General features: G+C 39.9%; 2 protein-coding genes across 17 annotated transcripts in view; one reads left to right on the forward strand and one right to left on the reverse strand.

Annotated features, from left to right (window-relative positions):
* SERPINI1 (serpin family I member 1) overlaps positions 1-3255 on the reverse strand; it is a 78101-nt gene extending 74846 nt beyond the window's left edge. Inside the window, exon 1 of the mRNA XM_014846441.3 lies at positions 2527-3255. The gene's annotated coding sequence lies outside the window, so the exon portion shown is untranslated. The remainder of the gene's footprint in view (positions 1-2526) is intronic.
* Positions 3256-3337: 82 nt separating this feature from the next.
* The window catches only part of PDCD10 (programmed cell death 10), a 41546-nt gene continuing 27631 nt past the window's right edge, over positions 3338-17252 (forward strand). For 2 of the 16 annotated variants that reach the window (XM_070509539.1, XM_070509536.1), the window contains exons 1-3: positions 3430-3540; positions 4627-4778; positions 15593-15664. The gene's annotated coding sequence lies outside the window, so the exon portion shown is untranslated. Of the gene's footprint in view, positions 3546-3857; positions 4083-4626; positions 4779-15592; positions 15665-17252 lie in introns of those variants that run through there. The other 14 variants (XM_014846444.3, XM_070509542.1, XM_044771040.2 and 11 more) reach the window with 14 other exon arrangements.

The raw sequence follows: 17252 nt of genomic DNA on the forward strand, positions 1-17252 counted from the left end.
TATTGTAATTTGAAACTAACCAAGTCTTTTGGCTAAAGAACATTAATCCTCAGAGCATCTTCCATTCAAGAAGGTCATTCTGCACTCCATTGGTTTTTCTTTTTTATCATATATATACTCACTGATAGCCATACACAAACAGTAAAACTTAAGAGCAGAATAAATAATATGCTTTTAACCTAGGTAGTACTTTACATAAAATTATAAACTGTCATATAGTGAATCTTCTCAACACCAGTAACATACAATCAAGATGTCTTCAGATTATCTGATTTAACGTGAACACCAATTTAAAACGTGCCAAAGAGTTCAACGTAACAAATACCCAGGTACCATTACTGTCAATTATTTTCTCCCTTATCATTGGAGATGATAAAAACATGGTCTTCTTACTCCCAAATGATATAGGAACCCAATCTCTTTCACTGACACAATAAAAAGGATCCAAATGTTGGAAACAGGCGAAAAATCCAGTACTCTAATACCACAAACTCATTTATTCCTAATGAGATGCTATCATTTATGAAACCTCAGAGCAAAAGACCTATAAATACTTGGGATTCAAAGTACATGTGAATTTCAACTGTTTTGATATTTATTCTCTATCCCATTTACTTGGTTATTAACTGATAAAAATCAACCAAATCCTTTCAAAAAGATTTTTTAATAAAGGCTCTGAAAGAACTTCATTCAATATTATTATTAATTATTATTACATGGAGGAAATAGCCCAGTGACAGCAGGTATTCAATTTCACAAAATGAACCAGTAGCAGAGTCTGAGAGAGAATCTAAGACTGATTCAGGACAATCCACTTAGTCACAAACAACAAGGGCAAACACAATCTTTTCCAAGCTTCACTACACTGCAGTACCCATTTTTTTCCCCTAAAATCATTTTCACAGGGTCATATCAGCTATGTGAATTAATAGACTCTCCCATGATGTAGCAAACATAAAATCGGATCCTTACCATGGCTGCTAAGTTTAGTGGTTACTGTTGCTTTTTCTTTCTTCTAAGATCTTTGCTGCTTCTAATACTTAACCTGATCTGCTTGGGGACAATCTAATAGCAGCTGTTTTTCTAAGATTTGTCAGTCTATATATTTCTTTGGCGTGTGGGAGGGGGTGCTGGAGGGGAGGAGCGTATACATTGATAAATCACTCAGGTTTATCAGTATCAGCACGCAGTAGGACTGAACTTTAAGCTATGAAGACAATTCCTTCCAGCCATTTCTTTTCAAACAGGAATTTTGCATGCATTACAGAAATAAAATCCAAAAATCATAAATAAATCAGGAAAGCATGAGAACAAGAAAATAGAAAGTAATTCCTCCATTTTATTGACCCTAGTTCAAAAAAATCCAGATTATTCAGGTAGACTCTGAAATATACAATTGTCATAACGAAAGCATTTTAGAGCAAAATGTGCTGCAATATGCTACTATGATTAAAAGCCATATAATCTGGGGAACCTCTTAACAAAAAGAAAAGAGAAATGAACTAGGCAAATAGCTTTTTACATACTTTTCTACAACGAAAAGGCTGTAATTTTGTCACAGTTACACAAAGGTAGGTGCAACTTTCACCTTTACTTAGTATCAAAACATATTTTCATCCATACGTATTTAATCACATTCAAAGAAATCACACATGGTTTAATACCAAGAACAAACTATTATTTTATGATACTATCATGTGTTTTAAGTCTGAACCCATCATTACCCATACTAAGGGTAACCATTTAGCACATACTCCCCAAACAGAAAAGGTCCTCGCACAGCTCTTGTAGTTTTTTAAAATGTACAAATATTATCGGACACAAATGAGAGAATAAGGAGCAGCAATGAGGTACACCATACGTTCCCACTGTAGGCTGAGTCCTGGTCTTTGTTCCAATATTTTAGAGCCACTGAAAGGAAAGCTAAGTATCCATCCATTAAAACACATTTTTACATTATTTCTGACAAAAGTTATACTTCTGGTAGGTTCAGTCATCTCGATTATTCCTGCCTGCATTTGCTTCTTTAATACAGATCTCTTTCAATTCTAGGAACCTGCAGTACAACCACCTTGGAAAACAGGTCGGTAGCAGGACAATCTGATAAAACGTTAACTGGTAGGCATTGAAGAAGAATGCAAAGTTATTTTCCTAGGGAAAGAGTTCTGAAGTAATTCTGTATCAATGACAAAATTTTTGGTTTTTACCAGCTACGCATCTATCCAGATATCCACCTTGTCCTCAATCAGCAGGGTTTCCCTCAATCTTAAAATCTCCCAGAACAGTTTTAACCGTACAACTCAAACCAAAAACACTAACCACGCCCTTTAAATCCAGAGTCAAGACACCTTTTGCTTTTTCCCCCCCTTAAAGTCCAAAAATGTACACCTTTCATCTAAAAGGGCTTGCACCAGTTCCTTAACCCGAGGCAAAGACTCTTTTTAGCCATGCCTTGATATAATTCCTATTGGAAGACGCTTTCTCCAGGGCACTGTGCAGATGCCCACAGGAGGCAGCCACGCTTACCTCCCACACACCTGCAACCCCTGGCGGGATGCTGGAGCAGCTGCTCGCAGGACTGCACTCGCTCCGCTCTCGTCTCTCCCGGGAAACTACAGTCCAGGCTGCGCCTTCCGGCTGCTACAGGGACCCAAGCTCCGCCTCCCCCTCCTCTAGTTGGCGAATTCGGCAGCTGTTGCTCCTCCCCCTGCTGTTCCTGCTGCTGCCCCGGCTGGAGGCGGCGGGAAGCTGCTGCCCCGGTACCTTCCCGTGTCCTGCACTTCTGCAGCTGTTTTGTCGCTTCCCTTGCCCTGGGGATCCCTCTCCCTTCACTCCGTAACCTCACACCTGGAGCTGCCTCCCGCCCCGTCCGGGCGCCTCCACGAGGAGCCCAGGCTCAACGGATCCCTCCCCGACCCGCAGGTCTGGCCGCCCGGTGTGCCTGGGGCTCGGCGGCTTTCGGGGAAGCTACTCCTCTGTCCGGGGCGCATCCCCACACCGCGCCCTCACTCCACCCCGACGATTCCCGCGATGCTTCCTCTCCGCCGCCGCGGCGTCCACAACTCAGCCACCCCACGTTCTCCACTTTGAGTTCTCCCCCCACCCCCCTTCCTTCCTCTACTCTGCCAGCCCGCCCCCACAATGGGTGAGTCGCCCGCGGGGCCGACCCTGCACCCTGATTGGCGCAGGTGAGAGCTGACCCCTCCCTTCCTCTTCTTTCCGTGCACCCTCTGTCTTCATCTCACCTCCTCCCGCAAAGGCAGGGAACTCTCCTACTATTGGCTAGAAGTGTCCCCACCCATCGCCTTAGGCTTCACAGCACGGCCTGCTGGGAATTGTAGTCTTGCCTGTGCAGGACTTGCCGAGGACGCCGGCGAACGGGACTACGAGTCCCCATAGGTCCCTGCGCGACTCCGGCTGGGCAGGATTCCGGACAACGCCTGGTTCCTCTCGGGTCCTTCCGGCGTCGCCGGAGTGAATTGATCCGGGAGTTGAAGAGGGCTCCAAAGGTGGGAAGTGAAGTCAGTGCCTCAGTTGTTGGTAAGGTGTGGCTCTTCTGTCCCAGTCCCTGTAGCCCCGCGCGGAGCAGAAGAGGTCTGGGGTCATACAGGGGCCGTGGCTGAGGCACTCGGGCTCGGCTCCGGCAGGCGGAGCGGACGGGGCTGGGAACGGGGCCCTATGGGCGTAAGCGAGGTTACCCTACGCGAGTGGCGTAAAGCGGGTTTGTAAATGCCGCTTGCCCTGCTCAGGCCTGAACGCCTCCAGGAAGTCTCCTCTAGGTGGAGGCGGGAGGGGAAGGGCGAGGTTGGCCTCTGGGGCCACCGGAGACGGGAAAGAGCGGATGTGCCTGGGGTGGGGGCCTGTGAAGGTGTGGCTTGGGGCGGGGAGATGGGGCTGCTGTTTTCCCCCTGCTGTAGAAGTAGGATAGAGAAGGAGTGGAGGAAGGAAGGGGCGCTTGGAAGTCTGCTCTTGGGGTGACTCGGGTTATGCCCTTTGAGGAAAGAGGAGAACTGTAGAAGGAAGAGTCAATGTTGACAGAGATCTACGGATTCAGTTTCAGTTTCGTGCTATGACTCCTCCAAGTAGGTAATTTTTCCCTGAGCAGAAAAGCTTAACCATTTTAGATATGATTCCTAATCTGACTTTGCATCTTTATTGTTTTCAAAGAGCATTCACGTTGGGATGCTGATGAGGAAACTGAGGAGATAAATGACGTGCCCAAGGTCACACACGTAGGGCTAGATCTCTAATCCAGTTGTAGTCCAGCTTCTGAATCAGAGCTGCCACACCAGAAAGAAACAGTAAGGAGATTGGTTGTGTTTTTTGAAAAGAGTGAAGAAGTTGCAAAGTAATGCATTTTATTATATTTCTAAGACGCCATTTGTGAGGTGAAGAGGTGTTTTTTGACCCAGGGAGAGATTCCTCAGTAGAAGAAGGACGCACGCTAACGGAAGAGAAGAAGAAAGCTTCAGTTTCAATTTACATATTTTTCCTTGTAATAGGGCTGGATTAAGTGATGGACTGTACTACCATCTTAAAGGGTAGATAATGAGATAGGAGGACGTCAGTTAAACGATATATCCCATTCTTGCAGTTGAAAGATACTCCTTTCTCTTCCTACTTTAGGACTGTTTTTATCTTCATTTTGTAAAACTGAGAGCAGTGGGATTGGAATTATTTCCCAAGACGTATTTTATGCTTTTTTCAAATAACACGGCATCACAAGAGAGTTTAGTTTGCTCCTTACTAGAAAAGAAGATACGTTGCATTTCTTGGAGGTAACATCACATTTATGTTGACTTTTCCCTCATTTTCTTGACTCTGTGTGTGAGTGTACATAAAAACATCAGGCTCTTGCATGTTTTATTTTTTTTTAGCATCATCTGTGACTTTTAGTATCCTTATTTTACATGTAGAATGGGAAAACAGGACATTTATAATTTATGTTGAGCAGAAAGCAGTGTGGTTTTTCCAGTATTATCCTTTATACTTTGTGTTATGACCAGTTATAGCTCAGGAATATTATTAATGGATAGTTTTTTAATAGAATTTTTAGACTTGTTCATTGACATCAGGATTTCGTCATGATAAGTTTGTACGTAAGAATCAGATGTCTACTGATAGCAGGTCATCATTCGTGGTTTACTGTTGTAGAAGTTGACCACTGAAATATGCTGCATTTTGAATGAACTCTTCAGTTGTTAGTGTTATCAACAAGGTGTTTAGCTTTTGAATGCAGAAATACTTTCTAGAATTACAGGTATTACATTCCCCTGTGATTGAAGTTAGGATGGCCTGGAGATTAAAATGACCTATAAAATAGAAGAGAGGTAGGATACTGTAGAATGAAATAAAATCAGGAATAATGGAGCACCATGAGTAAAGCAGTACACAAGGAAGGAAGACCAACTAAACAAATGGAAAGTTATGTAAGGATGACTGGCTCTGTGCTGTAGTAGAAGGGTGCGGTAGTTTAAGTAGACCATAAACTGAACATAAGTGATCGTAATGTATTTTCTAGATGGCACTGTAGGCATTGGCTTTTTCTGGGGCAAAGTGTGAAATGAGTTCTGACTTTTGACACACAGCTATGAGGTGGTGGAATGAGCTTTCGAACTAAAAGGTAAATTTGGAAATAAGTCAAATTAATGTTCTGCATTTGTTCAGCATGTGTTAGTTTTTGTTCTTACTTCACTTCCCCCACGAACTTCTCTTCATCTCTGAGGTCCGTTCTAGTTTTGCTATTTCACCTATGTTGGAATGGTGGAGTGATGTTTCTACTGTATTTATCTTAAGTCACATACTGGAGTACTGTGGTCGTTTTGGATCTCTGCGTATTAATTTAGCGTTCAGAGTGATGTGTACACTTGTATTTTTATAGTAGTTTCCAATTTACCAATGTCCACAATTGTTCTTATTTTGGGTTTTGTAGGAGCCTTGTGTCGGCTTTTGGACATCATCTCTTACAGGACTTAGGATGTCTTCCATATACATCTGTCTCTTTTTCTTTAAGGATAAAAGGCCTGTAAGAACAGAACTGCGTATTAGCGTTGTATTTCCAGTAGGTAAAATCATTGAGTACCTGTTTACAAAGAGAATGATGAGATTCAGATTGGTTAAGTGTAAGGTCATGCAACTAGTAACTGGTGGGACCAAGGCATAATCCAGGTCTTCTGACTGCGCATCTTTGATATTGTGGAGTAAAGACTCAGTTCTCTTAGACTATTTTACATGAGAAAAATATTTAAAATGACTTAAATATTCAAATACTATTACCCTCTTAACTGTATTTAATGCTGACAGTTTATCTTTTGTCTGCTGTCCAGCTCTCCATCCTCATCCCCAGCCTTTGTCATTTGTTGGACCTTTCAGTTACTACATACATAAGCTCCTGCTTGACTTGGAGGCTTTTGTACAAGTTCCATCCCCTTTCCTGGACTGCTCCCCGTCCCCTTCCTAAATCTGGCCAACTCCTAGCTATTTTCAAGGCTCAGTTTATATGTGATTCCTCAGGTACACCTTCCCAGACCTTCTTTGATCCCTCCTTCCTAAAAGTAGAGTAAGTTCCTACTATATATTCACCACAATCTGTACTTCTTTTTTGTAGCATCATCCCAATAGGAACTTAATTATTTCTGTATTTATTTCATAAATGTCTGTCTCTCACACTAGACTATACGCTACCTAGGGGGGCCCTCTCCTTTGTCATGTGCTTCACCTCACTGCTTATAGGGTATCTGGTACAAAGTTAGTGCTCAGCAAATATTTGCTGAATGAATGAACAAATGATTGAATGAAGGAATGCATTTTTGCACAGTGCCTCCAGCACTCTGCTAGGGACAGAAGTACAAAAATGAAGAAAACAGACATGCTTCCCACCCTTAGATAAAAAAGAGTTATTAACAAAAGTTTAATAGAAATTGTAGAAAGACGTTTGTTCTTTCTTGGAGGACTCTAATATCAGGATAGTTTTCCATGGGGAAGAGACAAAGAAGTCATTTTCTATTTCAGCAAAATTTCTGTATGACAGAACTTTTTGGAGACCTTATCACTGTCCTGCATTGATTATAACAAAATATAGACATGAAAGAAACTAACTTTTAATGGATTCTCTTCTTCCCTAATGTTACCTTATTTTGTCCTCATTTTCCTTTTTCTCTTTGTTGTTTGTTTTTTTCCCCCTAGATTGGCAGCTGAGCTAACATCTGTTGCCAATCTTCTTTTTTTCTTTTTCTTCTACTTCTCCCCAAATCCCCCCAGTACATAGTTGTCTATTCTAGCTGTAGGTCCTTCTGCTTGTGCTATGTGAGATGCCGCCTCAGAATGACTTGATGAGTGGTACTAGGTCCACGCCCAGGATCTGAACTGGTGAAACCCTGGGCCACCGAAGCGGAGCGCACGAACTTAACCACTTGGCCACAGGGCCAGCCCCCAGTTTACAATCATGGTATCTTCCTTTAATTTTACCTTTAATATCACCTACTTTAGAAAAGGTGACTTTATGAAATTGAGTAGTGCTTATTTCAAAGGAGCTTATATTTTGGGCTTGAAAATATTTCATAATATTGGGTCTTAAGATAATCTTATTTGCTTTAAATCTAGATACTTATGAGAGTAAAAGATGATTATTTTTAAAACACACAAAACTAAGTTTCAGGGATGAATAATTGTGTTAGGTTTCTGCTCTGAAAAACAGGTTCGCTAGTCCTTCACAGTACTATAGTAATGGCATAGAATAAATTCAACAGCTCTGATTTGCTGTAGCCTTACATGCCTACATGAATTCACCACTTCACTCTCCCACAAAATATTGTCAAAAAGGGATTGCTGATATTTGGCTTTAAAATTTGATAATACTCTCAGTTTTTATTATTAAATATGTCTCTGATAAGTCCCAAAGTTATTTTTTCTTAAGTCAGTCCTGATGTTATTTGAATCTTGAATAAAATATTCACATTTACCGGGGGCTGGCCCCGTGGCCTGGCCCTGTGGCCCGGCCCTGTGGCCCAGCCCCATGGCCAAGTGGTTAAGATCGTATGCTCCACTTGGGCAGCCCAGGGTTTTGCTGGTTCAAATCCTGGGCGTAGACATGGCACCACTCATCAAGCCATGCTGGGGCACCATCCCTCATGCTACAACTGGAAGGACCCACAACTAACAGTACACAACTACGTACCAGGGGGCTTTGGGGAGAAAAAGGAAAAGTAAAATCTTAAAAAAAAAAATTCACGTTTACCTATCATAACCCATATTTAGAGGATAAAATTGAAGTACTGCTTATATGTTGTTGGATTATTAAGGTCAGTATGCTAGGTAATGTTACAAGAATTTTAAGCTAATTACACGATAAATAATTTTTTCTCCATAATATAAACTGTAGAAGTGATTTAGAAGTTAAATAGCGTGATTGATTGCGTATATTCGTGTATTTGAACTGTTATAGAAAGTTGCAGTCTTCTGTTTTAGGAATATGCGTGTGCATGTGCACACACACACACAGTGCAAAAAATGAAAGCACCTTTATTGCAACAATTAGAAATAAGGTATTTGCAGGGGCTGGCCCAGTGCTGTAGTAGTTAAGATTACATGCTCCAATTCAGCAGGCCAGGGTTCACGAGTTTGGACCTGGGCGTGGACCTACACTCCACTCATCAAGCCATGCTGTGGTGGCATCCCACATGCAAAATAGAGAAAGCTTGGCACAGATGTCAGCTCAGAGCAAATCTTCCTTGAGCACAAAAAGGAAGATTGGCAACAGATGTTAGCTCAGGGCCAGTCTTCCTCACCAAAAAAAAGAAATAAGGTATTCACAGAGAGTTAAACAGTGTAGTTTGGTGGTCCATTTTTGTGTATATGAAGATGAAAATTTCAGTTTTCTCGTTTTAGCTACAAAATTAATCGCATCTTAATGTAGTGTAATATTACAATCTTGTTTTTCAAGGTCACCCTTATATTTTTGGTTTGGGTGATCTTTTTTCCAACCACCCAAGAAGTGATTTGAATTTATTCAGTCTCAATCTCACTCTTCTACAGTTGCCCAGAATCCAGTGTTGCTATATGGTTTAAAAAAAGAGAGAGAGGATTTTACCAGCAAATTTATGAATTATAGGGTAACAGCAGTGGAACTTATTAAATGGTAGTCACTACTGTTTACTCATGCCAGTCCTTTGGAAATAAGTTTACCAGAAGTAAGTCTAGATTGTATAATAATGATATTTCAGTTCATTCATTTATCAAATATTGATTGAGCATATATTATGTATGAAATTGCCTTAAATGAGCCAGGATATAATATGATAGCCAGCATTTATTGAGCAGTAACTAAGCACAAGGCATCATGCAGGCGTTTCACACCTTCCTGTATAATCTTACAGCAACCCTGTGAGGTGGAGGCACTATTATCCCTAATTTCAACGAGGAAACTTAAGTGCAGAGATGTTAAGCAACTTGCCCAAGGTCGCACGACCAGTAATTGCTTGGAATTAGGGTTTGACTTCATGCTGGCTGACTCAAGAGATCCTATTTTTAATCATCAGTAAAAACGATGTTAGTGGTCGAGCTCTAGTGAAGAGAAGTTAGCTTTAGAGTTGCACTTGCAGAGATGTTATATCTTAGGCGCTAAGGTCAATGTGGCAGGTGAAAATTACTTATATTCAAACTTACTCTAAAAAATCCCTTGGGAAGTTACCACTTTGGAGACTAACATAACTTCAACACAGCCAGGTTTTCCTCTGGCGTTGGAATAGAATTGCTTTTCCTTTGAGTATTAGGTGAAATCTTTGACTTGTTATTCAGAGACCATGTTGGAAAAGAAATGTGTGTTATAATATAAGAATCACAGTGTGGCGAGCTGCTTATTGTGAGAGGCACTGTGGCTCTAAGTCTGGTGGAGGAGTAGCTTATCCATGTCTCTTATCTCTTTCACTCTGGGGCTTATGTGCATGAAATGGAATTATGATCACCTATGTATTTCAATAGTTATTCTTCTTTCTTTCTTTTTTTTTTTTTTTAAAGATTTTATTTTTTCCATTTTCTCCCCACAGCCCCCCGGTACATAGTTGTGTATTCTTCGTTGTGGGTTCTTCTAGTTGTGGCATGTGGGACACCGTCTCAACGTGGCCTGATGAGCAGTGCCATGTCCGCGCCCAGGATTCGAACTAACAAAACACTGGGCCGCCTGCAGTGGAGCGCGCGAACTTAACCACTCGGCCACGGGGCCAGCCCCAACTTCTTTCTTTTTTTTTGAGGAAGATTAGCCCTGATCTAACATCTGCTGCCAATCCTCCTCTTTTTGCTGAGGAAGACTGGCCCTGAGCTAACATCTGCTGCCAATCCTCCTCTTTTTGCTGAGGAAGACTGGCCCTGAGCTAACATCCGTTCCCATCTTCCTCTACTTTATATGTGGGATGCCTAGCACAGCATGGCTTGCCAAGTTATGCCGTCTCCGCACCCGGGATCCGAACCGGTGAATCCCAGGCCACCGAAGCACTTAACCGCTGCGCCACTGGACTGGCCCCAATAGTTATTTTTCTTTTAAAGAAATGTTAAGTATGTCAGTTGAACTTGCGTAGGGTAAATGTATGTATAACGTGATGCAGGTATGCTTGCTGGATTTATGCATAGTGGCAGCTTGACATGTATTTCTTTATTGTCTCTCTTCCCTGCAAGACCGAATGCCCTCAAGGGCATGGACAGTATCTGGCTTTTCATCACCACATCTCCAGCTAACACTGTCACTGACTTACTTTGACCCTACAGAGTACTGTGCTAGGGACTAGGAAATAGAGAAAGGAGTAAAACTTCTCTTTAGGGCGGATAAATTTAGTGGATAGAAAGGGATGCATTTAGCCTTTCTGATGTATTAAGTACTTTTACATACATCAATTCATTTGATAATTTTGCATCAGAGCTGATGGGAAGGGGAAAAAATTGATAGTTTCTCTAATTTACCCTCTGCTCCCTGGCACTGAACCGTGCCTTCCTGTGTTCCTCAACCATCCTGTCTTCAGGATGAACTGGAACTCCAGTGGAGATTGGAGTTAAGGAATGACCAAACCCTAAGATTTACACCCCTGCTGCCTCCTTAGACTTACGTAAGGTTGCTACAACAAAAGCCAGTTGGGAATGGTAAATGAGTCAGCCCTGGCCTCGGCTGCAACTGCTTCCTATACCAGTTCAGACTGTCGAGAGGCTTTCTTAATTTAATTCCACAGGATTTTGAATAGTGCTGTGGCCTTTTATTGAGAAATACAGATACTTTGTGAATGCCTTTATCTGTAATAAAATTGGCATTTTGGCAGTGTTGTCAAAACTTGAGCGATTTCTGAGGTGCTACCTTAATTTTGGTGCTCTTCCTGAAAAAAAGAATTACAGTTTTGCAAGTCAAGGTTACAGAGGAACTGTATATACAATATAAGCAGATGCCATTCTCTCGGCCTAATTTCTTGTGACTAACAGTATTTGTATTTAAGATTAGTTGGGAGCTAAAGATGAAGTTAAATGTCATCAAGATAGAACCTAGTCTTTATTAGTACCTACTGTTAAATGAACCAGAGTCAATTTGTTATCTGGGGCTAATAATTTTATCAATTTTTGAGTGCCTTGTCGCAGTGTTTTAGTGCAAAGAAATTTTGTAAGGTAAAGAAAATACACATTGCATACCGGAAAGGACATTTAGGCAGTTAGAAGTCATTGGGTTAAAAGGTTAAATAGCTTTCTAAGATTCTAAGTGATACAGAGGAGGTAGGCCTGACCCATGTGGGACAGTCTCCTTAATGGTAGTTTGAAGAATAGAGAACATAGAAACAGTATGAGGGCTTGAGTTTAGTTGATTTTCTAAGGGATTTTAAAGGAAAGCTTTAGTATTATATTGGAGAAATTAAAATAGGAGATGACAAATACTAACAAAAAAGAAAATAGAAAGATGTACCTCAATTAAACACTAAATGACTATTCAGTTAGGCATTATTTCATTCCTGAGCCACTAGATTGAGAACTTTATGGGCAAAAAATGAACATATTCAGGGGCCAAATTTGTTTCCTGCCCACCAACAAATGTTTTCGTTTGAATTATGTTCAGACCAGGATTCAGGCATTGGCGTAGGAAAAAAATTGAGGATTGTCACAACTAAAGAGATATATAATTTTTTCTGCTGAACAAGTTGTTCAGAAATATCTTAGAAGCCAGTTGTTGCTATTTTTGTTATTGTTGTTCCCATTTCCCATCAACTAATTCAGAGTAATGAGCCCTTTGAATCTGTGGTCAACTTTTAATAATCCTATGAAGATTATCCTGTTTTTTGAATTATCTTGAGATGGTTTTTGATCGCATCTTGATTTCACTCTGCTACCCAGTCTTCTTCTGGGCCACTGCTTTCTTTATTAAGTTGATCCATGTACATTAAGAGAATAAAAAGTAATTTTTAACATAAGCTTGGGAAATAGTTTTAAAATGCCTATAATGGCTTAATTCTGTTAAGTATTCCGAAACTATGTAATTTGCTGTGGATGATATATGTAACTTTTGTCTAGTGGCCCAGGTGATTTATTTATACCTCCATTGTGGCAAATGAGGGAGAAAGGTTTTAAAAATCTGCTATGTAAGTGGCCTTTCTGATGTTGTGCTGTCAGTATTAGGCTATCGTTGTGTGTGTTGTGTGTGCTGTTTGGGGACAGGACTAGGATGAGGCAAGCCAGGGGCCTAGGGTGCAAAATTTAAGGAGGCACTCACTCTGTGTCATGCAAGTCAGGGCTAAATTTTGTTTTCTAGCTGTCTAGATGCCTCCTCCTGGTTCCGGTCCTGATGCCATGTCAGGTTCATAGAATTTTGGATAAAATAGTTAACAGTATTAACTAATAATAACTAAAGCAATATCAAGAAATAACAGTATTAACTGTGACTAAAGCACTGTATTAAGTGCTTTGTCTATGCATTTAGTTCTCTTAATGACCCTGTGAGGATGAATGCTTCAATCACTATTCTCATTAACTTCTCACTGAGTTTAGAAAGAGAGATTAAATAACTTCTATCACCCACCTGAGTTTGAGATTTCAAACTCGGGTCTTTGTTTCAAATCTGAGTGCTTATCTACTGCTCTGTGGTGTCCATCTGTGTGTATAAAAACTTAATTACTTCATCCATTTTATGGATTTCTGTATTAGGAGACAGTACTCCCCCAGATATGCAGGGGCATAGCCTGACATGATGCAGTTAAGTTTTAAGGTGAGTGAGTCAGAGGGCTCAGCAGCAGCAAAGTGAAGATCCTCAAGCTTGTGCTGCTGAGTATCCTAGAGCGACCTTGAATCAGAGCCACATTCCGCTGACTTCAGTCTCAAAACAGTCTGCAAGGAGTCTGGGGGTCTTGACCGTAACCTGATTGAGTGGTCGTTCGGTTTGGCAGACTAACTTGGACAATAGGCTGTAGTCGTTCAGTAGCGTATTTGTTTAAAATATGTGTCACCATTCTGTTGTGTTTCTTAATGTGAATTTCTGTGGACTTTTATATCTAAATTGTGAAATTTGGAGATTGGACTAGATAATATGACTCTTTTCATTTTAAAATTTTAGGGTCTTAACACTTAAGTTTCTTAAATGTCTAAGCATGTGACAAGACTAAGGGTAAATTTACTGGTGAAAGATTGAGATCTGGAACTGTCCGAGTTATGGAAAAATCTGGGTCCAGCTGTCTTTTGCCAGCCCTTACCCTTACTTTTGGGACCACTCACCCTTGTTCTTCATAATGCTTTGTTCATAACGCTTGCATAGTGGTTGTCCTAGAGCTGTGCTTTTCAAATTCTGGAGAGAGAGGTATTTAAAGAGTTCCTGTGAGAGGGAGGGGCTGGTAAACTGTTACTTAATACATTTATTGGATGAATGAAGAGTTTAGTGTGTTTTGTCTCTCATTTATAGGGTTTGATAAAAGATTTTATTTGAAAAACGGAAGAGAATTGTGCTGTCTTAAAGAGGTGTAAAATCACGTATCTTCCTCTATTTATCCAGCTTTCAGGAGTCTGATTTCTTTGGCTGGGTGATTGTGCAGACCTGATTTCTGGAAAGAGATCTGATCTTATCATCGTAGATTAAAGTGTACTTAATCGTCATAGCTAATATTGAATAATTACTGTGTGCCATACACTGCTCTAAACGCTTTATCTGTAATAACTTGTTTAATCTTCACAACCACCTTCAGAGGTAGATACTATTGTTATTCCGAGTTAGTAGATGAGAAAACTGTGGCACAGAGAAGTTAGACAAAACTTGCCTTGGGTCCCACAGCTAGTAAGTGCTAGATCCAGCATGGAATCCAGGCAAGTCTGGTTCTAGAATCACTATGCTTGTTGCCTCTGTGGTACGAGTGCTATTAATGTTGGCTAAGTATAATTGAAACACTCCTAGTCCTGTTTTTCTTTAGGTAAATTCTGGATATTGAAGTCTTTCTTAGAACCTTAATTCTCACTTAACCCTCTGTAGGAAAATAAATTGTGTTTTAAATGGTTGATTTATAAGCATATGTTTAGAACCGAGTCTGCTTCTTACTTAGGGAACACGTATCTGTGACAGATAGACAGAAATTAACAGAATGATGAAGGGAATGGAGTGAAATGTAGCACACCGCTACATTTAGGCATTTTTCCTTCATGGGTCATTGTACTCTAATTTGCTGTAAGCTGTTTTCGAAGACATTGTAACTTTCAGATGATGTTTTAGTTAGATCCTTTGTTACTTCTTAATTAACAGCTCAACAAAAGCTTCCTTGATCAGTCATGTTTAAGAGATATTGAAAATTATATCTTTTTGATCTTGTTTTTTAAAAAACCATAGCTGTAGTCGTTCAACCAGTTAGTGGTGTCAGATACACAGAATTTGTGGTTTAGCAGAGAGTGCCCTTAAAATTTGTTTGAGTAGGTTAGACCTCCCAGTAAAGTGATAAATCATTGTGTAATGTGTACTTTCTTTGAATGGTTATTTAAAAGTGCAAAAATACAGTGCTTAGTAACTTAGTAAATTAAAATCATTTAATATAGAGGCTTTATGGTTGATTTAGAAATTACCTCATCTTTTATTCTAACTACATCTCTTTCAAGTATACAGCTCAGTTTTCGTCCATTTTAAGAAACTGAAGCACAGAGGGATGAAGTGACTTGCCCAGAGACGAGGTGCTCTATAATGGCTTTAGCAGGATTTGAGCCCATCTTTTCAGACCTTATTTCTTATGCTCTTTTCACGTATCTCTGCACAAATAGTTCATTTAATATGAAGAAGCCTAGAAAAAAAATTGACAGATATAAACAAATACAGTGGCAAAGTGTAATATTAATGTATTACACTTACCATTAAGAAGAGATTGTTCCTAGATGTCCCTAAATGCAAAACTCTGTAAGTACTAAACTGACAGCAGTGCATCCTCAGGGAGGTTGAGTTCCACATTACCTAGTTAAAATAGGAAACTGTATAATGGAAGACCTGGGATTATAGAAAATATAATTTGCAGAGGAAGGAGAGAGTTGTAGGTATGTCTTGAAGGCTTCAAGCTCCTTTTGTTCTAAGTAGGATCTCCTGCTTACCCTGTTCCTCTGCCTCCCTTTTTCCTAGCTTCCTCCTCTAAACCTTTGGTCTCTTGTTTGGAAGTGGCTACAACATTTTGACATGAGAAGGCTCTAAAAGGTAGGTTGTGATATCAAATGCCCACCTTTCCAGCTGTGTGAAATGACCAGACTGGTCTACACAGCCTTGGAATAACTCGATTTCTCTAGGAGCTTGATGGGCATGATGGGTGATTTCAGGTGCTTCAGAGAAAGCAAGGGGTTGTCAGTTATTTAAAACCCTGGATCAACTAACTATTGGGGAGGATCTCCTTACTAGAATTCGTAAATCGTTTTTATGATCTGATGAGATTTTTTCCTTTTTTTTTTTTTTTTTAACTTTCTATGAGATGGACTACTTTGGAATCTATGGTAGATATCAATAATAAAATTTTATCATCATTGAATCTTACAGTACCGAGGCCTTTAAGATAGTATAATTTTATGCACTTTCTGTTTCTGATGGGGAAATAAGGTCATGATTAAGTGAAGCTTTCGCAAAATCTGGACAAAAACCCCTGTCACAGAAGCTTAGTCAAACTTCATTTTACCTCTGTCCCTGAGACTGGCTTTAGCAGCTAGTTCCTCTGACTCTAGCCACTGTTCTTTCCGTATCAGTGATTTCCAACCTGTCTTGTTTACAAGAATCATCTGGGCCGTCTGCTAAAAATACAGCTTCATGTACCCTTTCTTGGAGATTCTGATTGAGTAATCTTGGGAATATGTGTTTTTTATGGGCACTGAAGTGACTGTGATGGCTCAGGTCATCCAACATTTGGGAACTGCAGCCCTCTGCACCCTTTCCCATAGAGAAAATTTTGCTTTCTACTAAAAGCTGCATGACTTTTTGAATCTTGCTTATATGTAAAGCAAGGTTAACGTAGGTTGGAAACTCTTGTACTTTCAAAATTTTGTGAACTGTTAAATTATACACTAGTTGTGTCCCGAGGATCTAAAAGACATCCTAGCAGCCCTAATAAAAATGAGACATTAGAATTTATAATCTTTGCTGTTTTATTTTTCTGTAGTTTTATTTGGTTTTCATGTAAATTTCTGCTGGAATTCTGATTTTATTTGCAATCATCTGATGCTCATATTCTCTTAGCTTACTATAGTAGGAAGAGCTTGAGATAGCAAAAAGAAGTAAAAACTGGTAAATGTGGCTCCAGACTTCGTTAGTAGAATTAGATTTATGTGTTTGTTTTTGTTTTGCTAGACTTGACATTTGAAAAGTATTAGTAAGACTGATTCAGCTTATATATTGCCCATCTCTTATCTCATTAATTTATCATCTGAGAAACATTTATTAAGTGCCTACTATGTACATGATATAGTGACTCCAGTGTCTCTCATGGGAAAAAGAAACTTAGTAATGTAAACACATGGATTCTACTTACTGCTAAAATGAATAAACTTCTTTTAGCTAAATGTTCATGGACAGATTGGAGATCCAACATACATACATCTATATGTATATATATCCATCCATGGAACAACAACAACAAACTAACTTCCCCTCTTTAGGGTGGGAAATTAAAGAAATTATAAGAATTTAGGATCGAGTAAGGGAGCTAAGTACTAGATTTGACTATAGAGGAAAACAAGACAAATAGACATGCCTGTGAATGTTTTAAGTATAGAATTTACTTTACACAGGAAGCTTCTTTTTC

Source organism: Equus asinus, chromosome 5, assembly GCF_041296235.1.
Source record: "Equus asinus isolate D_3611 breed Donkey chromosome 5, EquAss-T2T_v2, whole genome shotgun sequence".
Lineage (NCBI taxonomy): Eukaryota > Metazoa > Chordata > Mammalia > Perissodactyla > Equidae > Equus > Equus asinus.